The 6,979-nt window shown below is 40.9% G+C and overlaps 1 protein-coding gene across 2 annotated transcripts in view; it reads right to left on the minus strand.

Moving 5' to 3' along the window:
• EDNRA (endothelin receptor type A) overlaps positions 1-1,933 on the minus strand; it is a 34,493-nt gene extending 32,560 nt beyond the window's left edge. The window contains exon 1 of one of the 2 annotated variants that reach the window (XM_080588641.1): positions 1,509-1,933. The gene's annotated coding sequence lies outside the window, so the exon portion shown is untranslated. Of the gene's footprint in view, positions 1-1,425 lie in introns of both variants that reach the window. The other variant, XM_080588640.1, reaches the window with a different exon arrangement.
• Between the last annotated feature and the right edge of the window lie 5,046 nt (positions 1,934-6,979).

The raw sequence follows: 6,979 nt of genomic DNA on the forward strand, positions 1-6,979 counted from the left end.
ATTAATTCAGAGTTTATAGCAAAAAATTTACAGGAGAAAGAACGTGGCAGACAATTTACTGATAGTAGTTCTGGATGCAGCCACACTATAAATATTTACTACTTCTGTTGTGTGTCATCTGTAAAAGTGTTTGTGCCTCTATACAGCAGCAATGTGAAGTCTGAGTATTCCTGTCTGGTGTGTAGGGTGCTATCTCTCACAGACCAGTCATCCAAATTTACACTCTTCTATCTTGGTGTATCTGAGATAGTGATCTGACCAGCTGCGAGTACCTGTGCACTTGATTTTAAAGTTTAATCAGTTAGACAGCAAATCCTTCTTTCCTAAAAGCCTGATACGATGATATCTCAGGGCAGTTAGCAATAGTTAGCGTGATCTGAGTGCTTTTTGCTTTAGGATTCTAAGTCATATCAGAAATAACAGGCATGTTTCACTGCAACTCTTTTCAGGCAAGTATTAGTGCTTTTATTATTTACTATAGCTGCTGTTCCCCAGTTCACAAATGGAAAAACTGAATCAGCAGTGATTTAAATGACATTTCCAAGTTTGTACTTGCCCAAGTAAATGTGATACAGCTACGGACTGAGCCGACAGCCCTCACTACAAAGACCCACAGCTTTGGTCACTATTAGTATCCTCCTTATTTAATGATGTTTTCCTGTGAAAATTTAATATACACATCTCATCTGAACATGGTGGTAGCATGGCAATGGTGCAGCCAGCATGCGAAGCTAGGAACAGCACTGCCAGCTGCCATCCCTTCCCTCTCCCAGAAGAAACTTTCCCATAAGAAGCAAAACTACAACCGTCTTTTTATATAATGATTTCTAAGGCCGCTTTCCTACAGATTCCTGGCAAATCCTTCATTTGCCTGGGCATATTCTCCAAGTGTCCATACGGCTACAGAGTGCACAGCTACCAGGCGGCCTGCCCTAAGTGCGGGGGCTGTGGGTGCCTGCAGCATGCCCCGGTCCTCCCCGAGGCGCGGAGGGGACCCGCGGGCCGGGGGCGGCTGCTGTGGGGGAGCAGGGAACAGAACCGCGGGGACAAACCGGGGACAGCGCCTGCCCGGGTCACCGCAGAGCAGCAGGAAAGAGGAGCCAAAACGTAACCGGCGCCCGGTGTGCCCGAAAGGCAGCTGCGGAGCCCGAGCAGGGCACGGGCGCTGCTTTGGCGGCACGGGGCTGCCTGGGGCGCCTCCCGCTGCCGCCCCGGGGTGATGCCTCCCCGCTCCCCGCCGTCGGGACATCAGCCCCGACACGGACCTGGCGAGGCAGGGCAGCCTGCGGAGCTCATCGACGGGATCCACACGCTGAGCTGCGTTTCCTACCGGAGAGCCCGAGCTCTCCCCGTCTCTGCCCCCTTCCCTCGCCCACGCCGGCAGCCGGGCGGCCGCAGCAGCCGCTCGCCGTTACCTGCCCTTACCGGGTGCTGGCGGCCGGGGCCGGGGCCGGGACCGGGACCGGGACTGAGACCGGGGCCGCTGGTGCGGGGCGCCGCGCACTCACCCCAGGCGTTCCTCCGCCGCCGGCCCCGCGCTCATGCTGCGCCTGCTGCTCCCGCGGCCGCTGCCGGGAGTTGCCGCCGAGCGGCTTTTCCTGGGATGGTCTTCCCCGAGCCTCTGACTGGGTGGGATGGAAATCTCCACCTCCGCTCAGTCGGTAGCGGGAGACGGAGCAGAGGAGAAGGCAGAGCGTCCTCGCTTCTCTGCCCCCTCCCCCAATTAAAACAAGCCTCCAGCCCGAGCGGAGCCCCTGCCAACGTTAAACACAAAGGCTGCCTCCCGGGCACAGGGGGAACACTGAGCTCTTTAACTGTTTCCTCTCTGAAACGGAGCTTAACGACTTCGCTGGACTCCGTAGGGCAACAGCCTTTGGGAATCCATCCCCTGCTGCATCTGCCTCCTGACAGCAAGTAGGGTTCATGCAAAGGTTGTGTGTCTGATTGAATCAGACGACTTAACAGCCACAAATAGAGCAGGGAAAAATATCCCACGACTAAATACACAGCTTGTGCGTTTCATTTTCCCCGGACTTGGTCAGGATTATGTTTCCACGAAGATCAGTAAAACTGGATGTGTAAGAGTTTCAGAAACTCTGGATCTCGGGGTGTCATTTGCTGTGGTCCGTCCAGGACACACCTCGTTAACACCTTTTATTTTTCAAGACCAAAAATGCACATACAAAAATAATAAAATCGTAGCATTTTCTGTCATTCATATGTTTCTTATTACTGTTCTTCTGCTAAGGTAGTGGTACAGAAAAGTTACTCAGAAAAAGTGGAAGTTCTGTTAAAGTTAACAATCTTTTCTCATTTACTCATATACCAGAGAGTGAAGCTTGTAGTGGAAACAGTTTCAAGATCCCTTCACGCTAACAAGTTTAAGAAATTTTCAGTTCTTTTCTTGAAACTTTTCAAGATCCTCATTTCATGGCAAGTTTCCATCTGGCTGTACCACAGAAATAATTTTCTAAACATATCTGGGCTTCCTTTGAATCCAAAAAGGCAATCTTCCTAAATATGATATAAAAATATGTGATCCTAAAAGAGTAAGAACAGCCTGAAAAGAACAATAGAAAACATGATGCCCAGTGGCCTGCAGAGTTAAGATATTTGGCCATAAATCATTTAAGAAATTGTTCAGGCTTTCTGAGTACTGCATAGTTAGAAGAATGTTTCTGTAGACATCCTTTAAATTATCTGTTAAACCTTGAATTAAAAAAAAAAAAAAGGCATCTGAAAGCATCTTGATCAACTGGAGCAGCAATACTTTATTTGTTCTAGAAAGCCATCTCAATTAAATGTGTCAAGACACAAGATCTTTGAAGGAATGTAAATGTTCAAGCTGAGAATCACAAGAAGCTCACTGCTTGCAAATCAGTAGAAAAGTTTAATTCAGAGCTTCACGTTGCCTTGAAGTTGAATAAATGCTGACAAGCCACTGAATTGTCCATACGCTATTAATAAAAGATATTTAAAAATTCTTTACAGTTTGGTCATAGATGCTTAGCATCAATGATATGCTTTGTCAAGAATCATCTGTATGGTAATTTGTTGGAAAAACTGTTGAAGAACTAGAAAAGGTGTAGTTAAAGATCATGCACACTTTATGGAGTGCTTTTTTGATGAAATTCTTGAATCTGTAATATATATTCTCCAGACATTCTTAACACCCCATTCCCTTCCTTGGATCATTTTACCTCTATGTCCAAAAAACTAGAACTGCTTACTCAACAAAATGAAAATGATATCTGACTTTCAAACACATATTTTTCCTTCCAATTCATAATTCCATTAATTTGGAAGGTTTACATCATATATTCAGACACTGACATGCCTAGCTACATTTACTATTAAATGATATAATCAAATTTACTAATGCTGTTAAAGATAACTTTTAAAATATGAAAAAAGAGAGCTGTTTATTACCACTGTGAATTCCTCTGTTATTGCCAACCCACATAAGTGGTATTAATTATTAGAAATTACTGAATTGCTCATAGCGGTTCTGTATTCTTTGTTGTTGTTTTTGTTGCTTATTTATTAATTAGGCCTTTGTTCTATCTTTAATCTTGTCAGGTGTCTAAAACTGAGTTAAATTCCTGTCTTAAACTCAGTTAAATTCAGAAGTTGTTCCTGACGTTTTTTTAAACTGTGCTCAGGAAGCAACACAAAAAAGGAATTTATTATATATGAACTATCCAAAAGCTGCAGTTGCAAATGCAGTTGACCTCAGCTACCAAGAAAAGTGACCTAATGCAGTTCTTTACACCGATATATTTTTAGGTACTAGAAACACTTTCACCGTTTTTGTAGGACTGCTATCCTGTTTATGCATTCTTTTATGGAAGAGCTCTTGACTGGCATCTCTCTTTTCCAGAATCAGTGCAATGGGTGTTTCCTCTGACCTCTTCTCTTCTGTCTCTTCAACAAACTACTCAGCTTGTCTTGCATAACTGCAAAGATTGAGAGTAAGGGCAACATACTAGTCTTGTTACACAATAACCCCTTTTATTTCTGTTTTAAGGATACCTGGGTTTTGCAGCTGGAGTCATTCTTCAAGAAGACTCAATTTGAAAACTAATAATGTTCCTGAACAATTTGGGCTTTAGAAAGGAATGCTTTATTACAAGGGTTATTAGACAAATGAACCTAATGCTGCAGTGCTTCTTATACATCTAACCTCAGAGACAATAAAAGATGATCTTTGGCTATATTTGGATGAATTAGTTTTATTTGATTGAAATGCATCTCCTCAGATTTAAAATAAAATAAAATATCTGGCAGAAAGCAGTACAGAAGGTGGAGCCAGACTCTTCTCAGGGGTGTTCAGTGACAGAATAGGAGGCAATGGGCACAAACTGAAATGGAAGAAATTCAATTTAAAAGCAATAAAATGCTTTTTCACTACCAAGGTGAAACTTTTTCACTACCAAGTGGAGCAGGTTGTCCAGAGAGGTTGTGGAATCTTCATCCGTGTAGCTTTCCAGAACACAATTGGACTCAGTCCTGAGCAACTTGCTCGAGGGGACCCTGTTCAGAGCAGGGGGTTGGATTAGTTGATCTCCAGGAGTCCCTTCCAAACCTCAGTGGCTCTGCAATTAAGTGACTCTGTGACTCTGTGATTCAGATGAAACTTCCATTATGTCAAGGGTATTTTGACTCAAACTTTAGAATTATGGTGTTTGGAATACTTTGAGTTATAATGTTTCTATTGGAAAATGTTACAGCATTGAATATTGTCCAAAAGAATAATGAGTGAAGTTCATTGAAATATTTAGCAAAGAGTGTATTTTTTTTTAAATTAGCTCTTAGAAATTTTTTTCTACTCTTTTGAGGCCAAGATGGCAGAGTTATTGACTGCAGAGAGCATTTGGGGATCTTCAGCTGTTCTCATTATTTGTCAGGCATGGGCACACTACCCCACTGCACATGGGGGGAAATCATGTCAGTGTTCCTTAAATCTGTGTCCTCCTTCTTGTCCCTTTTAGCCATAATCCATAATCTGTGTTTAAATTTCTGTATATGTGGAAAACTCAACTTATTAAATATGAAAAATATTTTTTGAAATTAATATTCTTACTCACTCTATTGAAAGTTGTACCAGATGAATAGAGCTTTTCCATGATCCAGCTGCAGTGGGGAATCACTATTCTGCCTTCCTGCCTCTTTTTGTTTTTGCTTTTCTTACCATTTGTAAACTATAGATTGTTAAAACAGCCATGCCAGGTCAGACCATCTAGTCCCATATCCTCTGCCTCTGACAGTGGCCAGCAGAGGATGACTAATGAAGAACAGCAGAATAGCAGTATTTTCCCGAACTGTTCTCTCAGTGCCCAGTGAATGATCCACAGCCAGAGGTAGGTGGTGCTTTTGTGTCCAGAAGCTTTGACAGATTAATAGATTTCATGCTGTTTAGCTCCAAATCCAATCCATTGATTGACCAGATGCATTTCTCCTTACTAATAGTTCAGATAAATTGCCTTAAGACCACTGATCAAAGTACTTCCACCTTTACTTTACACCTAAAGACTATTCACTAAAGATGATTTTATTAATGTTCTCAAGTATAGACATTAATAGCCTGAAGTAGAAAGATTTTTGAATAGAATATATGAACATTAAGAGGGATGTCAACCTACTGAGACCCTGAAATTAGCTATGAGCTCAAGCAGCCTGCTACAAAGAGACCAAGTTTTAACGGTAATAGATAAAAAGAATTTTACATAAAAACCTAAATATGCAGAAAAAAAAAAAAAAGAATAAATAAAGACCAGGAAAATACAGACATGGAATAGAAGATGCCTATTACGTAATTTTGCAATATAAAGACAAAGCAAAGTGCGTTTTAAAGAATACAAAAAGGAAGGGAATAGATTAGAAAATCTTTCATAACTTATTTTAGTTCACATAAGCAAGTTTCAATCCACATTAGCAAATGGGAGCCTGTGCAGAACACATGTTCTATGACAGAGGAATGCTATTCTGCCGCCAGACCCTTCTTTTATTATCTTAATCACTAATAAAATTATCTAGATAAGATAGTGAGATATTAGAATGCCATTTTATCTTAAATAAGGTTACAATTATTTCTATTGGCTACTCGGCTGTGAAGCTGTTTTTCATGGAAAACCCTGACTCATCTCAATTATTTCTAATATTTCAAATTTATCTAATTTTTTATTAGCCTAACAAAAGCTGAGTTGAAATGAGCTGTGTGTACATTTACCCTGATACAGTAAACTACTGCCGTTGTATTATTCAGCATTCATTGTGTAATGTTTGTCATATAATAGTCGATACATTATCTTACAGTAAGTGTTACACTTAGGCTTATTTACAGACTTATCATTAAGTGACAAATCTACAAACTTTTGCATGTTTTGACAGATGTAAGGCATGTTCTGCAACACAGTTTTAGGATAGAGACTTTTCAAATGATCAAGGTTTCTGGAAAAGGTTAAACCATTCTTTTCTGATATCTAGGAAAACATTATTGGAAACTGAAGCACACATTTAGGTAATTATGATAGCATTAAGACAATGTAAGTAGAAAAATATAGGTTTGTAATTCTTGAGAAAGTGTAGCTCTGTAGATTTTGGTAATAAAACTCTTCCAGCCCTCCAGGAATGATCCTGATTTTTATGTTCATGAAGGTGGAATATTCTCTTTGTTTTAATGATACAGCCGGCTCTATCCTATGTTTAGAGGGGCTGGGTTAAGATATGATTGGCTTCATGGAAATAGGGTAGTTATGATGTGCTGTGTCATCATGGCCCTTGTGTGAGGTAAATGGGCACCTAAACTGTAATCTTCAAACAGATTGAAGGAGGCAGCAAGAGTTTTTGTTAAGCACTTTATGTTTATTACATTGCTGTGACATGGACTTCCATTGCAATGACTTGCATACCTCTTCAATATAGAAAAGAAAAACCAAGCATGAATGTTACTATATCAAGAGAAAAATGAAACTTCTTA

Source organism: Anser brachyrhynchus (genome assembly GCF_964034855.1).
Source record: "Anser brachyrhynchus genome assembly, chromosome: 4".
NCBI lineage: Eukaryota > Metazoa > Chordata > Aves > Anseriformes > Anatidae > Anser > Anser brachyrhynchus.